This window comes from Balaenoptera borealis, assembly GCF_965194805.1.
Source record: "Balaenoptera borealis genome assembly, chromosome: 19".
In the NCBI taxonomy this organism is placed as follows: Eukaryota; Metazoa; Chordata; class Mammalia; order Artiodactyla; family Balaenopteridae; genus Balaenoptera; species Balaenoptera borealis.
The window spans coordinates 10,073,169-10,096,979 of record NC_138878.1 but is presented as its reverse complement, the minus strand read 5'-3'; the positions used below and the strand labels follow the sequence as shown (position 1 = coordinate 10,096,979).

Sequence of the window (23,811 nt, the reverse complement as noted above, 5' to 3'; positions counted from 1 at the left end):
TGATTAAGTTTAATTTCTAATTTTTTTATCTTCTTTTGTGAATCATCTCTTCATTTTCCCTTCGCCTTTCCTGTTTTTCAGTCGATACTTTCTGTCATCTCTTGTTTTATTTCTGTGCTTCTCCTACCAGCTTCTATTTTCACTTTCTATTTTATATTAGAAGAATGCCGAATTTAAACTTCCCTCACAAAATTCTTTTGGGAATTGCACTATATGAAACAAATGAAATTACTAGTGTCTGTGTTGCCAGGTTTCCACAATAACACCCAGGAAAACAGTCAGAGAGAAACCAGCATCTGAGGACAGAGACAAGCCTGGATATAGCCTCAACACTTTGAACTGTGTCCATGTTTCTCATGTTTCCCCTGAATAACTGGAATTTCTCTTTTCCTCAGTATCCAACAATGAAGTTGGCCCAGGCCGATGGGAAGATGCTCTCACCCAGGATTCTCAGCTTTCTATATTTTGTGCTCCTGTGCTGGCACCATCAGGAATGGGTGGCTTCTCCTGGATTGATGATAAGTAATGATTGTTTCGTCCATCAAAGACTCATGTACCACGATGTTCATTGTAGCTCTATTTACAACAGCCAGGAGATGGAAGCAACCTAAGCGTCCATCGACAGATGAATGGATAAAGAAGGTGTGGCACATATATACAATGGAATATTACTCAGCCATAAAAAAGAAATGAAATTGAGTTATTTGTAGTGAGGTGGATGGACCTAGAGTCTGTCATATAGGGTGAAGTAAGTCAGAAAGAGAAAAACAAATACTGTATGCTAACACACATATGTGGAATCTAAAATTAAAAAAAAAAACGTTCTGAAGAACCTAGGGGCAGGGCAGGAATAAAGACGCAGACGTAGAGAATGGATTTGAGGACATGGGGAGGGGGAAGGGTAAGCTGGGACGAAGTGAGAAAGTGGCATGGACTTATATTTACTACCAAATGTAAAATAGATAGCTAGTGGGAAGCAGCCGCATAGCACAGGGAGATCAGCTAGGTGCTTTGTGACCACCTAGAGGGGTGGGATAGGGAGGGTGGGAGGGAGACGCAAAAGGGAGGAGATATGGGGATATATGTATATGTAAAGCTGATTCACTTTGTTATAAAGCAGAAACTAACACACCATTGTAAAGCAATTATACTCCAATAAAGATGTTTAAAAAAAAAAAAAGACACAAAACACTAGAATTACTCTGTGTGTGGAAGATAAATGTCTTCTCTCCTCACTGCGTTTTATTGGTAACGATTAAGTTGATATAAATGTATATCCCTGCAGCCTCTTGTGTGCATTTCAGACTCAAACATTCATTATTGCTCCCCCAGTGTAATAGCCTAGATTTTAATTTTAGATAGCTGAAATGGCAAGTCATAGATTTTTAAATCACTGAGTAATTTTTAATTAATGTCTATTTGTTTTCATTTTGAAGCTCTGCTGAAATAATCAATAATGGAAGTTGAAAGTTCAGGCCATGGCAAGTGTTATATGAATTCATATTGGCTGTAAATTATTTGTAGAATCTATAATTTTTTGATAAGAAAATAGTTTGTTAAATTGGCCTCTGGTTAAATTGGTCTGTTAAATTGGTCTTTGCATAGATGCCTAAAGTTACAGTTTCACTTGAGTTTTCTGTAAAAGTAATGGACAGAGGAAATTTGAGAAAGTCAAATAAAAGGGAAATGTATCACCAAAAAGTCTGAAGTTCCACTTGAGGTCAGTGGTCATTAATTAAAGTGAGACATCTCAGGATGGCCCAGGGCTTTTATTCAACCGTAATGAGATACTTGGTTACAGACACAGAGTAGGTAGAACATCGGATTTAACCAAGAAGAGGTACGGCCCAGTGACTACAACAGAGTTAGACAGGGCAAGGGAGTTGAGTGTCCAAGATCAGAACTGTGACAATGGACTGTGGAAGTGAATCAGAGGAAAGGAATGGGAACGGGAGGAGAGTGTGGACAGGGAGAGGATGCTGAGCTCCCCGGAGGAGATGCCTGAGTGGGGAGTCCTGAAGGAACGGAGGGACCAGAAAGAGCAGCTGGAGACAGACAGGTGGCCAGGGAGATGTGAGACACAGCACAGCCCTTGATGAAAACAAAATCTAGGCTGTTATTCTGGATTGAGATAAGATGAAAACAAGGAAGACAGAACACTGGATGCAACATCTACAAAGATGGTAAGATCACCATGAAAAAATGTCACATTCAGTGGTGGGGAGAAAAATCACTGAGCCAAGTGCTAAAATGCTCAATAAATTAGGGGAGTCAAAAACAGTGTCTTGCAAGTCAGAGGCGAGTATTTTAAAAGAGCTGGCAGGATGGAGATTTGAACAGTTCCATCAAAGCAAAAAAAAATATGATTTCACAAACTCAAAACTCCTTTTCCAGGTCTCTGAGGGCCGTTGAGCAGATGTGTACCCTGCCAAAGTAAATGTGATAAAAGAAGGAAAATATCTTTTCTGAGATTAACCAAAAAAAAAAAAAAAAAAAACAGAAACAAAACTCATTACCTTTTCTTAACAAAACTAGCAAACAAAATTAAAGGTTGAAAAGTTGAAAAATGATTCCAAGTACTGGTTTGCCGAATACAGTGTGGCAGGAAATGTGGCGTTAAAAAAAAGCAGGACACAACCAAGTTTTCTGTGACATCGGCTCCGTGGGGAAGTGGTCTCCTGGCTACCCCTGTGGTCCAGCCAGGCAACTGCAGAATCAGTGATACCCACCTGCTTACTCTGTTCACTGTACACTCACTTGCTACCACCTCGGAGAAATCCCCCTAGACTCGAAGAACTCAGAACTGCGCAAATACCGTACTGTCCCATGAGGAAACAGACACCTGACAATTTGAAAAGCGCTTAACCTTTTCTTAAATAAAAATTTTTAGTAAGATCATATTGAAAAATATATTTTTGAGAAAAATACCAGTGACATTTATTAGAGGCATATTCAGCTAAGAAATGCAGAATAATTATTCTTGATACATATTCATATATTTTAATCCATTTCATAGCTGAAGCTGCCTCTTTAAAAAAGGTTTTAACTTTTAAAATTTTTATCAGGGTATAGTTGATTTACAATGTTGTGTTATTTTCCGGTGTAAAAAGGCTTTAACTTTTTTTAAAAATATCTTTATTGGAGTATAATTGCTTTACAATGGTGTGTTAGTTTCTGCTGTGTAACAAAGTGAATCAGCTATACATATACATATATCCCCATATCTCTTCACTCTTGCGTGGGCTTTAACTTTTGAATGGAGTGGGTGCCCGAGGGATTCCAGGATCCTCAGCACCCCCTCTTGAATTCCCAATAGCTCCTTGCCTCCTGCTCCTCCCCCATAGAGAGGAGTGGGATCATTTTTTTTAATTAATTTTTATTGGAGTATAGTTGATTTACAATGTTGTGTTAGTTTCAGGTGTAGAGCAAAGTGAATCTGTTATACATATACATATATCTACTCTTTTTTAGATTCTTTTCCCACATAGGCCATTACAGAGTATTGAGTAGAGTTCCCTGTGCTATACAGTAGGTTCTTATTAGTTATCTATTTTATATATAGTAGTGTGTATATGTCAAAGAGGAGTAGGATCTTGATGATGGTGAGGTGTGTCTTACGCTTGGGTCATGAGAGATGCTCTAATAAGAAGTGTGAAGTAGGAAAAGGAGAAACTGTACAGTCGTGCACTCTGGTGCATGGTCTGTTCAGGCTGCTATAACAAAATACCACAAACTAGCTGGCTTTATACACAACAGAAACGTCTTTCTCACAGTTCTGCAGGCTGGAAGGGTGTCAGCACGGTCAGGATCTAGTAAAGGCCCTCTTCCAGGTTACAGAGAGCCGACTTCTTCACCCGCATCCTCACAGGGTTAAGGGGCAAGGGAGCTCCGTTGGCCCTCTTTTATAGGGGCACTTATCCCATTCATGAGGTTTCCACCCCTATGACCTAATCACCTCCCCAAAGCCCCACCTTCTAATCATCACCTTGGGGATTATGTTTCAACATATGGATTTGGAACAGAATAAACCACCACCACCACCACAAAAACCGAACACAGAACTAAATTCTCAAAAGTAATTAAATTACTGTTGAAAATCTGTCTAATTCTTACATTCCTAAGAGACAAAATACTGCTTATATGATGTTTATTATTATCTAACATTGATACCTCCCTGCGAAATTTGCCTTTTCTTCTCATTAAATGATTAAATAAATCATGCTTTTCTGAGTTACCAACATTTACAGCATCATCAAGAATTATTTAGTAGACTTCACTTCCTTTCTAGATGGGAAATTTTAAAACTGGCTAATTCATGCCACGTCATATATATCAAGATGTGATTGCTTTGTTAAAATCCGATTGATGTAAAAATCTGCTTCCAGTTCTTTTGATTGCAAGAAATGGCACACGTTAGGAATGGTAAAAATATCACACAGTTAGATGTCACTGAAAGACTGGGAGAATAGATATTCTTTGACAGAAATATAAGCAAATGGGTGCTGTGATTAAAGACAAAACTAACAACCAAAAGAACCAACAATATGTCAGAATGACCCTTCCACACAGAAAAATACACGCCTACATTACCATTAAGTGACAGCTGAAAAGAAAAGCTAAAAATGGTTCACATGTGGTTGAGACAGGAAATAAAGAACTCAGTATTTATCAAGAAAAATATTACTGTATCAATGATGTCTTTTTTTTTTTTTTTTTTTTTTTTTTAGCAAAACAGTATCTTTGAATGAAATCTTCGATGGCAATCAGTTGAAATGAACAGAAATGCCCAGATTGATTGTGGGGAGGGCTAGTGGTGGGTGAAGGAACGGGATTTCTTGATACCAGACTTCCCCCTTATCATTCTAAGGTTGCCCCCAAAACAATTCCAGTTTTTAAACAATATTAAATGATAAGGATACTAAATGGAATAATTAACATTGACTATTCACCACAAACAACCCTGAGAAAAAATACAAGGTGGGAAACTCATCTTCAAGGTCCTTCCACATCAATTTCCATATTCTTCTCTCTTGTTCTCTCTCACCACTCCCATCTACAATGGTGCTTACAGGCTGCCCATGTCCACCAGTAAAATCCACCATACACCTGCTGACTCCACAAGCCAGGTATTATGGAGGAGGCCGTAGTGATACCTTTCAATTCAGTTGAAGCCTACTGGACAGCTACTTGCTGTAAGGTAATATGTTCAACACCATGGAAGCAAAATATAAAACCAGACACCATATAACCACTTCTTTTGACCAGAGGCCAATGCCACTACTTTTTACAGCCCTCAATCACCTCCCTAGGAAGGAAGGATACTCTCTAATAATAACACCTATTATTTACTTAGAATGTACTATGAACTCTCATATGTTGCTGGTAGAAGTGCAAAGTGGCACAATCACTTAGGGAAACTGTTAGGCAGTATCTACTAAAGCAGAAGATAGGCATAACCTCTGATCCAGAAACTCCACTCTTGGGGGGGATGTGTGTGTGTGTCTGGTAAAGGAATGCACGGATACAGTCATGAGAGACCAGTTCAAGAATGTTGTCATATGCACTAATCATAACAGCCCCCCCCCCCAAAAGACGCAAAACATCCATGGACAGTAGGATGGGTAACCATATTGTCGTGTATTCATATAATGGAACACTCTCCACCAATGAGAACAGGCAAACTACAACTACTTACAATAACAAAGATTAATCACACAAACACAATTTTGAATGAAGGGAGCCAGATGCCCACCCACCCCAAGATAAGGCAAAACCGACCTATGGCATTAGAAGTCAAGATTCTAGTTACCCAGTCTCTACACTGAAAGGGGTCCTAGAGTATTTCTGGTGCCCTAGTAATGGCTTGTTTCTTCATGTGACAGTTGATCACTCTAATTTCATTTGTCAAAATTCACTGCATTATACATTTATGATTTTTGCACTTTTCTGTATGCATGTTCTACTTCAATAACATTTTCCCCAAAAGAGAAGGAAATCAACTTAATTCACCACATTAACAAAACAATGGAGAAAACAATATTCACATTGATGCAGAAAAATAAAGAAAAATAACATTCACATTGATGCAGAAAAAGCAATCCATAAAATTCAGCTTTCATTAATGAAAACTTTCTTAGCAAACTTGGAATAAAAGAGAACTTCATAAATCTGATAGAGTGTATCTGAAAGAATCTTCCAGCAAACCTCACATTTCAGTGTGAAATATTGAAAGCTTTCCCTTGAGATCAGAAATAAAACAAGGATGTCTGCTATCACCAATTCTCTCTGACATTTTACTGGAAGGTCTATGTAATGCATTAAGGCAAACTTAGGAAATGAAGAAATAAAACTGCCATTATTCACAGATGACTGGTGCACATAGAAAATCCAAATGAATACAGAGATAAGCTGTCACAATTAATATGTGAGTTTAGCACAGTCATTGGATAGAAGGGAAATATAGCAAAAATCAACTTATAGGTATGCACAAAAAATAGAAAATAAAATATAGAAATACAAAATCAAAATACATCTCAATTAGGCATTGATCCATTTTACAAAGCCACTCAAGGGCTCTACACAGAACATTTCAAACCACTATTTTAAGAAATTAGAAAGATTTTAGAAATACTCTACTGAAAGACTATCAGAACTTCCTAAGTAGTAAACTTTGGAGGCTGGGTTCTTATTTTATTAGTGGTGACCAACGCATTGGACTCTTTTCCTAATGTCATTTAGAAGTAGAATGATTCATTGCCATATAGTTCCACCTTACAGCTAATAAAATATAGTCTCCTTTTTTTCATTTTAGTCACCAAATGACTTTTAGCCTCAAACAAAATGCTAAACTTTCCATTTTAGGAAGGATTAAAAGGTAATGTCATAATTAGAACTATTCAAAACCATGGATCTCAGACTCCAAAATGAATTTAAGAATTTCAACAAGGTCTGTGATTGTGCATCATCTTTGGAGCATTTGGAGGAACTGGGACTCGTCTGGCCAGTCCTCTGGCTAATTAGGAACATCCAGCCCTCATTTACAGTCACTCTTGATCAACGATTTTCCCTTGAACTTCATCATCTTTTAATCATGCACTTATTCAACACAAACTGTGCATGCTTATCTGTGACAGGCACTGCTTTAGGAATTAAAGATACAATGGAGAGCCCAGTCTTCTCTAGAATCCCTTCTCTCTGTTCCTCCCTTTCAACTTATTCTTTTTCCCTCTCACATATATTTCAATTACCATAAAAGACTCTGTGGTCACATAGCAGTGTTGTTTAGCTACTGACATCCCTCATCAGTTTCTATGTTTTGCTTCCAGATCAAATAAGATATTCAAATTTAGGTTTTTAAAGAGCTGAAGGAATTATCAAAAAGACATGAAGACACATCTTAAAAAATTAAAATTGTGATAGTGATAATTGTGACAAGCCACCTTAATGGATTATTTGGTATACAAACAGCTCATGCAGCTCTATGTCAAAAAAACAAACAAACAAACAACCCAATCAAAAAATGGGCAGAAGACCTAAATAGACATTTCTCCAAAGAAGACATACAGATTGCCAAAAGGCACATGAAAAGATGTTCAACATCGCTAATTATTAGAGAAATGCAAATCAAAACTACAATGAGGTATCACCTCACAGAGGTTAGAACGCCCAGCATCAAAAAATCTACAAACAGTAAATGCTGGAAAGGGTGTGGAGAAAAGGGAATCCTCTTGCACTGTTGGTGGGAACATAAATTGACACAACCACTATGGAGGTTCCTACTAAAACCAATAATAGGGCTTCCCTGGTGGCGCAGTGGTTAAGAATCTAATCTGCCTGCCAGTGCAAGGGACATGGGTTGGATTCCTGGTCTGGAAAGATCCCTCATGCCGCGGAGCAACTAAGCCCGTGCTCCACAACTACTGAGCCTGTGCTCTAGAGCCCACGTGCTACAACTACTGAAGCCCGCGCACCTAGAGCCCATGCTCCACAACAAGAGAAGCCACCACAATGAGAAGCCCACACACAGCAATGAAGAGTAGCCCCAGCTGTCCACAACTAGAGAAAGCCTGTGCACAGCAGTGGAGACCCAGCGCAGCCAAAAATAAATAAATTAAAAAAAAAACAAAACTAACAATAGAACTACCTTATGACCCAGCAATCCCGCTCCTGGGCATATATCTGGAGAAAACCATAATTCGAAAAGATACATGCACCCCAATGTTCACTGCAGCACTATTTACAATAGCCAAGACATGGAGGCAACCTAAATGTCTACCAACAGAGGAATGGATAAAGAAGATGTGATACATATATACAATGGAATATTAGCCATATAAAAGAATAAAATAATGCCATTTGCAGCAACTTGGATGGACCCAGAGCTCATTCTACTAAGTGAAGTAAGTCAGATGGAGCAAGACAAATATCACAGGATATCACTCATATGTGGAATCTAATTTTTAGAAATGACACAAATGAACTTATTTACACAACAGAAACAGACTCATAGACATAGAAAAGAAACTTATGGTTACCAAAGGGGAAACGTGGAGGGGAGAGATAAATCAGGAGCTTGGGATGAACAAACACACACTACTATATATAAGACAGATAACCAACAAGGACCTACTGTATAGCACAGGGAATTCTACTCAATATTCTGTGATAACCTATATAAGAAAAGAATCTGAATCACTTTGCGGTGCACCTGAAACTAACACAACATTGTAAATCAACTATACTCCAATAAAATTAAAATATTTTAAAAATGGATTATTTTGTGGCAAACCACATACCATCACGACATACATTATGACTGGTTACTATAGATCACACTACGTCTTAGATATAGAAGTTTTCCAAGATGAAATTTTCTTATACTGAACATTACTGATTATCAAAATATAATTTGATCAGACCTGTAGTTTTTGATTTAAAACAGTGAATTTGAAGGCATTACAAAGCAATGAATTGGGGGTATACCACATACCAAGTTTCAGGTTATGGTATTAAATAAATTTTTTAAAAATATGTCTTCCCATATGTAATACCATTCCTATATACAGAAGATAATGCTTTGACACATGGTTTAAAATATATCTCAGCCTCCCTTAAGTTTCCTTTAGATATTTACATACAAACTTTATAAACATAAAAAAGGGGGAAAAGATAGTACCTTGAAAATAATCTTTCTTCTGTTTTCCTGACTTTAGATAAAACTTTTTCCCAGTTTTGTTTGTTTCTATCATGGTCTTGCTGGTGTTTTGTAGGATTGCTATCACCACAGAGGCTATTGATTTTTTTTCCTTCAGAATATCTGTCCATGTTTTTGCTGCTCTTTCTTAACTATTTTTAGTGCATACTAAAATTCTCTATTGATTCTAAAGTAAAAAATGTATAATTTGACTTAATTCCTCATTTCTGAGATGCGATGTAATAAGCTGTGGATGATATTAAAATAGCATAATATTGTAACATAGATTATAACTGATGAACTTGGAAATCTACAATGTATGTATGTTTTAGGATCTCTGAGGAGGACAGATGATCGTACTTCACTGTCCGTAAGTAAGCTTTGGAATACTGACTTAAAATCATCAAGGGTTCTGAAGAGTTGAGCAACCTGTGGATATTTATCTCTTTACAATATTTCTAATAAAAATAATTTACCATCTGCTTCAATAGTCCCCAACAATGCCTGAACTAGCCTTACAGATTTGAAGACATGCTTAAATTTTTAAAAACTTAGTGTTCTAAAATGGTGAAACAATTTGAAAGAGGAAGGAATTGAGCCAATGAGAGGAAACAAAAACAAGTAAAAAGGTGTACAAGTATTTGCATAACTTGTGACTAAGTGGGGCAAAGGAGGAAGATGTGGTACTATGACTGCATGTGCTAACTGACCAGACCTGGTCAGAGAAGTGATCCAGAGTTTATGCATTTGATCTGGGATCTCCCAGAAAGGTGGGGATAAAATGAGGAGGAAAAGGTATTCCTGGAATAAGGAATAGTTTCTTCAAAAGCCCTTTGCCAAAATAAGCACTCAGTGAATAATATGTTGAAATAATTCCAGTCTGTTCGAAGACAAGAGAACAGAGAGGGGGTGGAAAGCAAGATAAGAATGCAGGTATATGTAGGGTCCAAATACTGATTGTCCTAGAGGCTGTGTCAATGTTGTACTTCTTCTGAGACCAATGGGAATCATAGAAGGGTTTCGGTCAGGTGGTTGATATGACCACTGACTGCAACAAATCCTGATTCAAACAAAAAATTGTATGAGGAAAAAAACAAGATGATTGGAAAAGTTTCAATACTTACTGAATACTCAACATTGTTAAGAAATTATTATCTCAGTTGTGACAATGAAACTGAAGGGATGACTTTTAAAAGATTCTTTATCTTTTATAGGTGGATAGAAATATATAGAGATGAAACGGTATGGTGATTAGAATGTTTTCAAAGTCATCCAGGGGGCAGTGTATGTGGGGATACAGATAAGTCAAGATTGGCCATGAGTTCATAATCATTAAAGCTACCCTAGTTTGCTGATGGAAATTAAGTTAAGTGAAAGGGACGAAGGTCCATGTAGAGTTAAGAGGGGCAGAAACTGATGACTCAGGGCATATGGAGGTTACTGGGAGATGGAAGCATCAAGGCTGACACACAGGCTTCCAGGCTGCATGCTTGAATGGACAGCTGTGCCATTCACTGCAATGGGAAACCACTTAAAAGACCAGGTTTTATGGTGGGTTTAAGAAAAGAGTGGGTCCAAGAACACCATTCTCTGCCTAGAAAATTTGTGAATTTGAGACATCTTTCAGACATCAAAGAGAAGATGCTGAATACAGAGTTGGATATGTGTCTGGAGCTCACAGAAAAGGCTGGACAGGACGTAAGAGTCTGGCAGCCACATACGCATCAATATATGTGGTACTGGAGCCATGTTAATGGAGGGAGGAGCCCAGGGAAAGACTCAGAGAAGCATCCTTCAGTTAAATTATCATGGCAGTGGGGTGGGGGAAACAAGTGGGTGAATTTGCAAATAACAGAGAAATATCGTTTAATCCAACAATCTTTTCTTTTCCATGAAACCTTCTTCCCCAAGTTTCTGGAAAGGATTATGACTGACTGACTTGGATTTCATGAGTGATCTTTCTCTGATGGTATCAATGATTATGAAAATCAGCAAAGAGCAAACTAGAAAACAGCTACTGAAAACTTAAGTTTTATATAAATATGCAAAATTGTTTTCCTAAAATCTTTCCCTGATAAGAAGCGTGTCCAATAGTTTTTGAAACTGATCAATGTAGAACAGAGAAGGAAAAAAGTAAATAATGGTAAAATTAAGCTCACTGTGCGTTGAAATAGTATTTTATGCTTGTCAACAAATTTTAAAATTAGTATTTCATTCAAAGGTCACAACCATGTTTTTGATAGATAGATCAAAGTTATTTATATTTTACAGATGAAGAAATCCAGACATAGGATTCTGCAAGATTGGTTTATTAATCAAGGTCATATTTCCAATTAGGCAACAAGCCAGAATTTGTAGTAAAAACCTTGCTTGTGCCTCATTTAGCTCTTTTTCTAAGATAATTAATTTAGAGAGTCCATCTGCAGTGGGTTCAACAGTATCCCCCCAAATTCATTTCTACTCAGAACATCTGAATGTGACCTTACTTGGAAATAGGGTCTTTGCAAATTTAATTACTTAAGGACTGAAATTGGATCATACTGAATTAGGGTGTGTTCTAAATCTAATGAGAGTGTCCTTAGAAGAGAAAAGCATGCACAGAGGCACAGGGAAGAGGACGATGGAGATGGAGGTGGAGATTGCAGTGATGTGTCCACAAGCCAAGACACTCCAAGGATTTGTTACAACCGCCAGAAGCGAGGAGAGAGGCACGAGACAGTTTCTCCCCAAGAGCCCCCAGAAGACGCTAGCCATGCCAACACCTTGATTTCCCAAGTCCAGCTGCCAGAACTGTGAATGAAGACATTTCTACTGATTTAAACCACCCAGTTTGTGATAGTTTGTTACAGCAGCCCTAGGAAGTCAGTCTACCATCACTTACAGAAAAGAATTTATTTACTAATGAAACTCATTTTCTTCATGAAGCCAAATGCCCTTTGATTCCAGTGTCTCTTGAAGTACGCAATGTAGATTTTTCTGTGGTTAATCTGGAATTGTGAGAGAGCAGAACAACTGACAGTGTTTAATTTACTTCTTTCCATTTGCAGTCGCAAATGAAATTTGCTTATGTTACGGCTGATTCTATCTGAAGTATAGAGGTTCCTTCTAAATCTCTCTCCAGACCTCGATTTATCTTCTTCTATTTTTATTCAAGTGTTCTTCCATTTTTAAAAATAATTGAATTACAGTCTCATTAAGGGTGAAAATCATGTCTGCTTGCATTTAGTTGATTACCTCGTGGATAGAACAATTGAAATACCACTCACTGCCTTTTTACCAAACCAAACCCCAGAAGTGATTGATATTGTTCCACTTATCTCTTTCTCAACATTACATAACAAAACCTGGAAGAGAAACTTCTCTAGGACTAAGAAAAACAACAACACCTTATTTGTTAAACACTTTGTTAAATACTGTGAATGCAGTGCAACTTGCTGTCAGACCACATCACCCCACCTCCTAAACGTTTTCTTTCTCAGAAAAAGCTTACCCTTCATCTTGTCAATCATACAGCTATTACACAGTAGAGGATGGAATGCATTCTTGGTAATCTTTTTATCTTGTTACCTTGTCTCTCCAATTTCACTCATCCCTTTTTACTCAAAATCATATCACTTTTTCTTAAAGCTCATTTTTAGCAAAAAACTAGGACTTACCTCTCCAGAGGGAAAAAAAAAAGACGAGATTACAATCACAGCTTCAATATTTAGAATTAGCCCCAATTAGGGCACACCTGAAGTCTTTGGTCATAAGCCCCTCCTTCTCTAATGCCTGCCTTAGAGACTGCCAAACCCAGGTGATGGTGGCCGACTCCCTTGCTGTACCAACTCTGAGTTAACAGTTTCTGCTCGCTCTCATTTGGGGGATCTTGACTGATTTCACAAGAGAGTAAGAAACAATGTTTCTGCTTGGTTGGCACTTGAGAAGGAGATCTTGGTGTGACTGTTTCAAAAGCAGAAACACAGATAAGGCTATTGCTGTTTTCACTGGCTGATTCTTCTCAGTAACTTGAGCCTACACAATTTGTCCTGTTTTCCAACATGTACTCTGCACTCAGAATCCAACTTTATAAATATCTGTACAGGGGCAACTCAAGTCCTCTGATGTGTGATTACCACACAATTCATTTGATTAGGTTCTCTCTCATAAAGCTTGTATTTTTATTTCTACTCTTCCATGTGGATTCCAACTTATCAAGGCCAATATGCAATGAATTGAACTGTCATCACATAAGGATTGACTTCTTATTTTTAGTTTGTGCCACGTTCACAGGGAAAACTAAGGAATTTTTTCGAATGACCGTCTGTTATCTTTGCCTTACAAGAGACAAATCGATGCTTTAAATAAATAAATAAGAAAGTGTTAATGTTTTAAGAGGAGATGTAATTCCCAGGGAAAAGAGGAGAGAGGCAGGGAATATTTGGAAGCAGAAATGAAGTTGTGCATTACTCAGGTGGCCACTGCTTCACAAAGAGAAACAGCTGGCCCAGCTACACAGGACATCTCTGGACTGTGTATAGCATTAGAGGACAAAGAGAGAACAAGTATCTCCAGCTCCCTGTCACCTCCTGTCTCTCACTGGTCAAAGTCTGGCCCACTAGGCGTTAACTCCTCATTGCCAGCTTACATCACCCGAGCATTTCAGACATTCACAGGTGAAGCCACATGGCATACTCTGGACCACAGCAGACTGGTGGGAGGAATCAGAGCCTCTGGGGGTCCATCAGGTCAGGACCGCCTACTGGAGCTTGTGTGTCTCCATCCAGTGGTGACAATAGGGATCCTTCCAGATGCCAGCACTTACCCCGGGGGGAGGATGAGAGAGCCTATGCTATTAGATGATGGGGCAGTGGCCATGGTTTGGAGGTGGCAGCAAAGGCTGGGACTCACTCCATAAACAAGTAGCCAAAAGCCCAAGACCCAGTGAAGCCAAGAGAAACGTGACCCACACAGGATTAACCTGGGAAGACTCTGACAAACGAAGTGTCAACACAATAAAGCTCTGAAGTAAATAAATTCTCCTAAAAGGGGAAATAGAAAGCTCTGGATGCCAGAATGTATGTTACTGGAATATACAGCCACCTGCCCTTCCAACAGAGTGAGCAGAATACAATCATACTAATGGATTCCCATTTAATAATGGGAATCCTGAAACCACTTGTCTTCAGCTAGTGTGAGTTTAGAGAAGCAACAGTGAAAATAATCTACCCTGAGATTAAGGATTAACTTAGGCTGACCAAAACAAAATATAAAGAGAACATAAGACATTTTTAATGTATGAAAAAAGTTATTTTGAGGAAAAAGATCACTATTGCCTTTGATGTATAAACATAGTCCGACACATGTAACAAGGAAAGAGAATTCATTCACGGAAAAGTCATGCTAAATGAGACGTCACAATGCTTTTGACTGTTTAATTGCTTACGAAACTACTAATAATATTTTAGTATGTATTTGTTTTACAAGAACTTAGAAAATTTCAATTCAAAAATGATTACAAAGCATATTTATTTTCAGTGTCTGATCTACGAATGAATCAGGTCCTGGGGCACACGTGGTCTTGAAAGACTACTGTCATCAAAAGTGGTCCTGAAGCATGTTAGTAAAAGGACATTAAAGCTAATACGTGTGGGATATGCAAATATTTGGATACTAGATTCCTTTTCCCTCTATTTCTCTAATCCCTGTAACATGCAGCACAGGAACAAGTTCTTTGTGTTCAATAAAGCTTCAGATATGAGAGGGCACTGCTGCCACCTCTGTCCTCCTCCCCAACTGCCCAGGCAGGGGTCCTGCTCTCACCCCTTCATGGGGCACCTTCTCCAAACTACACCACTTACTAGTAAAAGAGTTCCAGAGACAAGACCGCTAGTCAGTCAAGAGCAGCCTTGTGTCTGTTAAATCCCCAGCTGGAGGCCTGCCCGGACTAATGAATGATTGACTGATTGCATCTGCAACACGATGTCATGGAAACCACAGTGAACTTGGAGTTAAAAGATGTGGTTTAAATGCTGAGTAAGAGACTTTCAGCCCTCTGACGTCGGGAATGTAATTTTACCTAAGCATCAGTTTCCTCACTCAAACAAGGGAATTCTAACATCTGGTTAGAATATAGAGCCGATGGTTGTAACAAACCCAAAACAGGAGAAGCTTAAACAAGGTAGAAGTGATTTCCCCTGTGCCTCATAGTAGGCTCCTGAGACACCCACGCCTGATGTGGCAGCTCCACGGGGCTAGGAACGCGCGCTGCTTTCTTATTCTCTCATCACTGATGATGTAGCTGTGTCTGCAGGGCGAAAGGAGGCCCATAATCGCACCGGCTGGGGTCACATCCCAGCTGACAAGGGGGAAACGGGTGAAACACAGACCTCTCTCTCCTAAGGGCACAAGCAGTGCTGCGCTGGGGATGGTCAGAACCAGCCTATGAGAGCCAGCTGTCTACTTTTCAGGAACTACAGGAGCTGGTTGTTAAACACAGCCTTTGTTAAAAATTATAGACATTCACAAATTATGTAAAAAAAACAAGGGCAGCAGATGCCCAGATCTCAACCCTTCCTAATTACAGCACAACATTTCACTGTTACCCCTGTTCTCTGGTTATTTACTCGTAGCGCCTCTGTGTGGGAAACCATATGACCACGGGTCCCTGCAGGCCTGCAGACAGTGAAGAGCCTTCATGCTGCATCTTGAAATCCATCATGGTTGGTGTGTTTACACTACAGAATTGGCAAACATACCAATTCAGGCCTAAATTTATTGTTCTGCTGATTGTCTAAGATCAGGAGCTAACAAACCACGGAGAACCTGCTTTCACTCAGTCCTTACACTAAGAAGGATTTTTTTTTTTTTTTTTTTACATTTTAAAGTATAGAAGGAAGGAAGGAAGGAAAAGCGGGGGGGAGAGAGCAAAAGCATGAGAGAAAGAGAGACAGAAAACATGTGACAGAGGCAGACTATTATGTATTATGAGGTTGCAAGAAATGTTCTTGAACCTGATGGAGACTATTAATAATGCAAATGAAAATGAGAGGCCTCCTTGCTGGCTGTCCCTGGCTGTCACCCTCAGGAGATGGAAGCAGCCTCATTCCTTGTCATGTGGCCCCTGAGCTTCTAAGCCAGTGAGGAAGAATATCCCTTGTGTTGAACCCCTTTCAGGATTTGACTCTTTCACCAGGAAGCACTCAGTGCCTGCCAAGTGCTCACCTGAATAGCCCAGGGGACACGTGCCCTCCTGCAAGTCAGCTGTGCCACATCCCACACTCTCACCACCACGGGAAGGCCCCGCCCCGCATCTGTCTCTATAGTTACAGGTCCCGCCCCCAATCAACAGGATGGATTCCACATGGCCTTAGATCACTGGCTCATCCTGGAAGTCTTCCTACTACAAGTGGAACCTCATCGTTTGTGCCACATCTACCTCTTTTATTTACATTATTATTTTGAGAATTTAATGAGATCATGGATACATAAAAGCACTTTATTAAAACAGAAAGTCTATAGTGTTAAAAAGTGCTCTGTAAAAAGTTACAAGTGCTATGAAGTCTAAAGTTATTCTTCCTGACCTCTACTCTTCCTCAAATTCATGTATCTGAATGTTTGATAACAGAGCTCCTTTCCAATTCCTAGTTCAGAACCCAGGATGCAGGTACATCTCTGGCCCTGCTCTGGTTTTGTAACTTCTTCCAAGTCCCCCTGAAGAGCTTATTGAGCCCAGGCGTAGGATGGGGTCTGAGAACATGAGGAATACGAGACCCCTTCATGGTCAATCTAGCACGTTAACTGTTTACTAAATAATCCTTCCTTTGGTAATGAGAACCCAAGATATTCCACTCTTCCTTCCCTCTCCCTCCCCCCTCCCCCTCCTCCTTTCACTCTCTCCACCCCTCCCCCTCCCCCTCTCTCCTTTTATTTCTTTCACTAACACTCTTTAAAAAGTGTATAAAAAAACAAAGCCGTCCAGAGTTTGACAAGAGGAAGTTAACTTGCACCTCTAGTCAGCTCCCAGACACTGCTTCTTTGGCCAGAAGCCAGAAGATAATTAGGACAGGTTTTTAAAGTCATCTTTATAACATGCTGCCCATCGTATAAGCTACTCCTAAATATTCTAAGGAAATGAGGAGGCAAATGTAACAGATTCTCCCCCCAGAGGGGCCCAGCCTTTCAGTGAGATGTTATGCGCCCAGGCACACGAGAATCTTTGAGGCTTCTTTCAACAGAAAGAGTTACAATATTTGATTTGAGCTTCTTTTTAACTGAGAGCAGTATTTTCAGGATTGATGGTTAGCAAGAACTTACTTCAGGTGCAGAAATAAAGCAAAAACCAACCAGCTGTATTTCTCAAGGTCTGCAGAAACACTGGGAACCCACGCGCACACGGATGACATGGAAACAAAAGTTGCATCTGCCATTTCAAGTGCCCACGATGTCACCTCCACCCCATCTTTTTAACAAAGATTAAGATAATGCCCCCAGCCTTTGTTAAAAACAAGACAGCGGGCCCAAAATGGAGTCACTCAGTCTAAGCCCCGCATCACCAAACTGAGACAAACAGTTTCAGCTCTCCCAGAAATGGAATCTTAAATAAATCCACCAGAAAGCCCCTGACTGGCACTAGTCAGGTAATCTGCCTGATGGGCCCCTGCCGTCCCCTGAAGGAAAGTAACTTTGCAATAACCAACCGGCTTTTTTGACTAATAAAACTTCCTTGTTCCTGCTCCCTTCTGCCTATAAAATTCTTTCATTTTGTACAGCTTCTTGGAGCTTCTTTCCATCTGCTACACTGGATGCTGCCTGATTCGAATCAACTTTTGCTCTTAAAATTTTTAATATGCCTCGGTTTATCTTTTAAATAAATAGGCGTCCGAGAGGGAAACTAAGGAGACCCCCTCCCCCGACAGCCCCCAGGAGCACTGAGCAACCAGGGAAGGTACCTGCTGAGTCCCTGGAGCTGGCTGTTTTCTCGCTGCCTCTGGAGGTGCTGGGCAAGTCCTCTCGGTCCCGGATCCTGGACCCGCAGCTCTTGCCTCATGAGCTTTCCGACCATCTGAGCATCTTTTTCTGGCCTGGGTCCGGAAACCTGCTGGAGGCTGACTGGTCTGACGTAGAAACGCTCACGCCTGGGGTGGGAGTGGATCTGACTTGAGCCGGAGCGGAGCCAGCGTGAGGCCTCAGGTGAATAAAATTGTGTTTTAAGGCTGAACTACCAGGTTGAACTTATCAAAGATAATCTTGAATTAGAGGGGCCATAGTGGAGAACTTTTTAACCTAGGTAAGTGTGAAATAAATACATATGTATATATATAAATTGGTCTCTGCCCCGGGTTCCCGGCACAGAGCTCCTAAAACCCTTATAAATTCCTACGTGATAAGAACACTAGGAGCAACTCCTGTTCTAATTTGTCTTTGACGCAGGACTCCTAAACTCTTGTAAATTCCTAAATGATAAGAGCACCAGGGACATCTTGTTTCTAATGAGGCAACCCTGGGTGGACCCCTGGTGAGATACTGGATGGGGGCTGGTCACCAGAAACACCAAGCCATGGTTAATAACTTGGAATTTTCAGTCCTACCCCTCATCCTTCAGGGAGGGGCTAAAAACAGAGTTAATCATTGGTCATGCCTACATGAGGAAGTCTCCATAAAAATCCAATAGTAAGGGATTCGGAGAGTTTCCAGGTGGGAGAACCATCTCTACCAGGAGGGTGGGGCACCCCTACTCCAGGGAGACAGAAGATCCTGCACTTGGGACCCTCCCAGACCTTGCTCTGTGTACCTCTTCAGCTGGCTGCTCAACTGTATCCTTTATCATACCCTTTAATAAATTGATAAATGTAAGCCAACATTTGCCTGAGTTTATGAGCTGCTCTAGCAGGTTAATCTCATCAAACATAAGGAGGGGCTGTTGGAACCTCCCATCTATAGCCAGTTGGTCGTTAGCACAGGTGGTAACCTAGCTGCCACTGGCATCTGAAGTGTGTTTGGGGGTGCAGAGTGGGGAACAGTCTTGTGGGACTGAGCCTTCAATCTGTGGGATCTGACACTCTCTCTGGGTAGACAGTGTCAGTTATAAATTGTAGGACACCCAGCTGCTGGCTCAGAGAATTGCTTGGTGCGGGGAAGAACCTCCACACATTTGGTGACCAGAAGTTTTAGAAGTAAAGTGTTCTTTAGAGACTCACAGGAGAGAAACACACGGTGGGGAAGAACTGGGTTTTTCTCCAGTCAGGAGTAGGAAAACTGAGTTTTTTTCCTAAACAATAAGCTAATCCATTTATGAGATGCTCTAGAGAAAAAGGGGTCTCAACCAAGCACTCACCCTAAGGGTGGAGGGAAACTTAACTTTCCTCCTTTACAGTTTCTGGTGACCAGGATGAGATCCCTGGGACAGTCCACTCACTCCAGAGCTGCAGACGGCATCCTGGGAAAACTGGCAGAAGCCGGCAAAGGGTGACAATTGTTACCAAAATCACCTCTCCCGGATCTCTATCTGGGGTGGCTGGGTGAGAGAGAAAGATAACATTTCGTGTCGTCTTTCCCGTTGCAGATTCAGACTCTTAAGAATTTGGTACCCACTGCTTGTTGATCTCTCTCACCCAGGACAGCTATTGCCTTCTTGTTTGTCTTGTTTTGTGTCCTGAGAACTTAGCTTGGCAACCATCAGGTTGGGGGCCCCAAGATGTGGCCAGACAGAAATGCAGGTTGCACTCCCTTGGCAGCTAGGGTTCTGCCAACTGCTGCCAGCTCTCGGGGGAACCGTCTACGTCTCCTTTCCTTTTGGCTGTCCTTGGGAGTGGCTCTGGATCTTGGGAGAGTAGTGTCTTTTGCTCCCTCTTTGGGGACATCTTTTGTATCCAAGCGGTTGTTCAATACTGCCAGGAGTATCTACTGTTTGTCCCGGCTGAAACCTGACAAGATGTTTGTAAGGAATGTTTTAAATGTAGCTCTATGGTCAGAATTGGTCAAATTGGAAGCTGATATTCAGAGCCCAATAGGAACTTTTCTTTTTAGGTTTTCTCTGCTAAGCTAAAATGAAACGATGAACCTAGATGGAAGGAAAGAAAAACTGAAGCATTTGTGGAAAGATTTACTAAAACATTCAAAAAACACAAAGCTCTAAATGTAGAACATAAGAATATTTTGATTTCCATTTTAGTTGAAGATCTTCTCCCTAATATAAAGAAGCAAACTGAAAATAATGTAGTTGGATGGGTGGGTCAGCCTCCATATCATTCAGGTGAGCCCCAACTCTTCGAGAAATTAAAAAGAATTGTACTAGGGCTTCCCTGGTGGTGCAGTGGTTGAGAATCTGCCTGCCAGTGCAGGGGACACAGGTTCGAGCCCTGGTCTGGGAGGATCCCACAGGCCGAGGAGCAACTGGGCCCGTGAGCCACAACTACTGAGCCTGCGCGTCTGGAGCCTGTGCTCTGCAACAAGAGAGGCCGCGATAGTGAGAGGCCCACGCACCACGATGAAGAGTGGCCCCTGCTTGCCACAACTAGAGAAAGCCCTCGCACAGAAACGAAGACCCAACACAGCCAAAAAAATTTTTTTAATGAATAAATAAATAATAAAAATAAAGGAATTCCAAAAAAAAAAAGCTCCTTACTTTAAAAAAAAAAAAAAAAAAGAATTGTACTAGTTTTATAACTCTAGCCTTTAGAAGATCAGAAATGTGGCCCTAGAAATAACTCAAAGCCCACCTATCCTTCTTACCAAGCCCAAAACCTCCCCTACCCATCTCAAATGGGCTGTCAATATTGTAAAAAATTTGGATTTAGGAAACAGAAGCCCTTCATGGTAGAACTTGTATTGTTTTTCGGTGCCTTTTGAGATGTAACTATTCTACATGGTTTTCTCCAGTAGCCAAGGTAATTCTTAATCAGAAAGAAAAAAACAACAACATAAAGGCTATTTTGAAAACTAGGCCTGTAAGAAAATCTTAAAAGTCTCTTCCACAAATATTTGTAAAAAGCTTTAGCCATCTGAGCAAATAATCTTAACTTATTCCATCTGCCAGAAAAGCAATTTGAATCCAACTGCTCTTTTATAAATTAGTGAGTTTTGCATTAGTGTACCTATCCTGTGGCTAAAATCAGGATAGTGACTTTTTTCTACCTTCAGATAATATTGCCAAAATTAATTTGTGAAGAGTTCTGTTTAACTGACTTCAAGACAGATGAATCTAAAAATAAAAAAATGGTTCTGAAAAACCTAGGGGCAGGACAGGAATAAAGATGCAGACGTAGAGAATGGACTTGAGGACACGAGGAGGGGGAAGGGTAAGCTGGGACGAAGTGAGAGAGTGGCATGGACATATATACACTACCAAATGTAAAATAGATAGCTAGTGGGAAGCAGCCGCATAGCACAGGGAGATCAGCTAGGTGCTTTGTGACCACCTAGAGGGGTGGGATAGGGAGGGTGGGAGGGAGACGCAAGAGGGAGGAGATATGGGGATATATGTATATGTATAGCTGATTCACTTTGTAATAAAGCAGAAACTAACACACCATTGTAAAGCAATTATACTCCAATAAAGATGTTAAAAAAAAAAGACAGATGAGTGTTTATATAAGTATACTCTCAGAAATATAGAAACTAACTATATTCAATATCCTATAATAAACCATAATGGAAAAGAATATGAAAAAAGATATATATATATATATGAATCACTTTGCTGTACACCAGAAACTAACATAACATTGTAAATCAGCTATACTTCAATTAAAAAAATAGACATACATATATATAGAAACTAACCCAGGTGTTTTACAAGTTTACATGATCTAGGGTAATCTTTGGTAAATAAAAGCTAGCTTAAGTTTGTTGGTTTAATTAAAACAGGCATGTCTTTAGAGTTATCTGCATTAAATATAATATTTTCATTCTACCTAGGTTTACTAAAAGTTAAATAAGCTCATGTTATCTCTGTTACAGAATTTGTCAGCAAAAAAAAAGATAACTTATGATGGTGGTTAGCTGTGTAATGTCTCATGAAAATTTCAAGCCTAATCTAAATATAATTGTTGAGAACAATTGAATTAACTAAATGTAAATAAGATAAGTTTATAAATGAACTTTTCAACAGTAGTTATGCTTTATAATATGTCTACTTAAAAATGGTTTCCATAATTTTTTGGTAACTTTAAACCTTAAAGTTATACTGAGGTAAGTTAAATCATGGATATTCACTATCTACATCATTTCCAAATAAGACAAAATACTGAAACATTAATTACTGAACATAGGTTTATCCATTTTTGTTCCTTTTACAGAGGCACCAAAGATTTTTGGGTCTATTAGTAAACACGTCTTATGCCACATTGAAAATTTTACTATGAGGAAGAATATACTTCTAGAAAATGTGAAATGTACATATTTATAAATTTTCCAATCCACAGAATGCTAGTGTAACAGACAGTCCACAATTGCTGACTTCTTAGTTTTCACTAGAAACGAAGGATTCTAAGGGTTAATAATTCTAATTAATATATGTAATTAAAACTACTTAGAAATAATAAAGGTGAAAGGAAACAACTGTGTATGAAAAGTAAGAAAAGTAAAATGACTGACTGGTCCAGAATGAGAAAGAGGAAAAAAACCAAGGGCAAAATCTAAATGGATATAAAAAAGTTGTAGAAGGCTTGTGGAAAAAGAATCTTGGGAAAGGAATTTTATGTGTGGCCACACTAGCTAAGATTGGAATGGATTTATTTAAGTCTTTAAAAGAGTGAGTTTTAATATCAAATGTATACTGGAGCAAAGTTGGAATTTAGTTTTCTATTAAAATGACAAAGTTTTATGGACTGTTGGTCTGCTCTTGATAAGTGATTGTTAAAGGTTCAGGATGGGGGGTTTATTTTGTTTTGTTTTAAACTTTTGAGTAATCTACCTGGAAAGCAAAGATTTTTGTGGCTTACCAAATAATTTACTCTGCTTCACATTGTCTTAATATATCTTTAATTACTTAAGAAAACCCAGGCTTCTCAACATTAAAACAGCTAAGTTTTGTTCACACTATGTAACTTTCTGTATTTGCCTTTAAAATCTTCTATTGGTTACATAGATAATTAAATATTATTTCATAATGATCTATGCTCCTATTTAATCAAATGTTCAAACATTTGACCTTTTCCCAAAATCAAATTCTAAATGGAGTCATTTGGACCTCAAACTAACTGCAAGATTTCCCAGAGGACCCCTGGAAAGTCTCAAAGGTTTTGTCTCTCACCTTGTAAAACAGAGATGTTAAACTAAGTAGATAAATAACCTACAACTTTAAGCCTTTCAACAAGTAAGCTCCACATTCTCTGTGTAATGAATATTGTGTTGGCAACCAGTGTTTATTTGATTCTTTTATTTTGCTCTTCCCAGCATCACTTGACATCTGCATTTCTCACATTCCTTTGATGCCAAGGTTGTGGATTCTATTTATGTTCTGCCATTGAGATTCATTTCCACGAGATTTTGAAAATGCAAAGACGACAGATGCCATATTATTCTTCTTTAGAACTGGTGAGCAAAGGCTCACAGTGCCAGATGTGAGGTTGCACTCCCACAGGTTCTTACCCTGATTCATTCACTTCAGTGATCATTAGCACTGGTTTCCCACAATT

General features: G+C 39.5%; 1 long non-coding RNA gene across 3 annotated transcripts in view; it reads right to left on the bottom strand.

The window, feature by feature from the left end:
* The window catches only part of LOC309616167, a 222,933-nt gene extending 202,188 nt beyond the window's left edge, over window positions 1-20,745 (bottom strand). For all 3 annotated transcript variants that reach the window (XR_014237312.1, XR_014237313.1, XR_014237314.1), the window contains exon 1: window positions 18,124-20,745. This is a non-coding gene — a long non-coding RNA (uncharacterized lncRNA). The remainder of the gene's footprint in view (window positions 1-18,123) is intronic.
* Between the last annotated feature and the right edge of the window lie 3,066 nt (window positions 20,746-23,811).